The sequence below is a fragment of the Cryptomeria japonica genome, chromosome 10 (genome assembly GCF_030272615.1).
Source record: "Cryptomeria japonica chromosome 10, Sugi_1.0, whole genome shotgun sequence".
In the NCBI taxonomy this organism is placed as follows: domain Eukaryota; kingdom Viridiplantae; phylum Streptophyta; class Pinopsida; order Cupressales; family Cupressaceae; genus Cryptomeria; species Cryptomeria japonica.
In genome coordinates, this window is record NC_081414.1 from 250,120,990 (window position 1) to 250,122,273 (window position 1,284).

A 1,284-nucleotide genomic window follows, 5' to 3' on the forward strand; every position below is an offset into this window, starting at 1 on the left:
CACATATTTTCAAATTTAAAGCTCATTTTGATAATACAAAATCTCCCACTTATTTCTAATACCACTAGTAGATGATTTGAAGTTGAAACTAGAAGAATCTTGACACCCAATGTAACCGAGTCATCAATCCACTCAAGGGAAACAAGAAAGCGATATAGCCTCTCAACAATGTTCAAAAAATCTATTATTTGGTTAGTCCATGTGAAGATACCATTAGCTGTTGGGCAATCCATTAGTCCTGAATTAGATACAAAGTTTCCAAAATCCACCATGTTTTGATTTATTTTAGGGTTTCCCCCATATTTTTCTACTGCCTTCATTATTACATTAAAATCCTCGACTAAAATAAATTTGTAATCCTTATTCTTTTCCATAAAGTTCAAGATGACTTGCCATGTGTCAACTTTCTCATTTGTTTTTGTGGGTCCATATACACAAATAACAATGAATTGCTCATTTAGAGAAATATTATATACCATGGCCACTATCCAGTTTGGGAAGGAATCCAAAATTTCAACTGTCATTTCCTTCTCTTTCCACAAAAGCCCTAAACCCCAGCTAAGCCATTTGATTGTTTAAAGAAACCATTCCACCATTTGCAATAAGATAAAAACTTTTTCCCATCCTCCTTTGATAATTTCATTTCCTAAAGAAAGAACATATCCCCAAACATTAGCTAACATTAGCTGAATCTTGCAAAACTAATTTATTGAGTTGCTCTATTCATCCTTGTTGTATTTCTTTGTTGCTATTTTAGTTATGGTTGTCATTTTGTTGTCTTGATTATGACTCTACTACAACACTCATGTGATGGTTATGGATTGTAGTAATTTTGTTAGTTAACTCTTACAAAATTGATTGTTCTAGTTGGTCTGTTCATTCTTTATTTCTGGTTTTAGTTATAGTTGTCATACTACTATCTTGATTATGACTCTAATACAATGTTTATGTGATGGTTATGAACTATATGTGATTTTGTCAACTAATAGTTATCATACTATTATCATGTTTATGTGATGATTATGATCTCCTATTGAAAGTCTACTAATTGTCTTCTCTTTGTATTCAATTTTATTTATTTATTTTTAATTAAATAAAAAAAACCAAGCCAATAACTCGAATAGTTGTCAACCTATTAACTTAGCACTATACAAAATAACTTAATGCCAAAAATTAGACACTATATAAGTATTGTTTTGGCAAATACCCTAAAAAACTTGCAATATCTTTTGTCGTCTATTACTATCCCTACTTTTGTATTAAAAATGTAACTCTGTAAATACA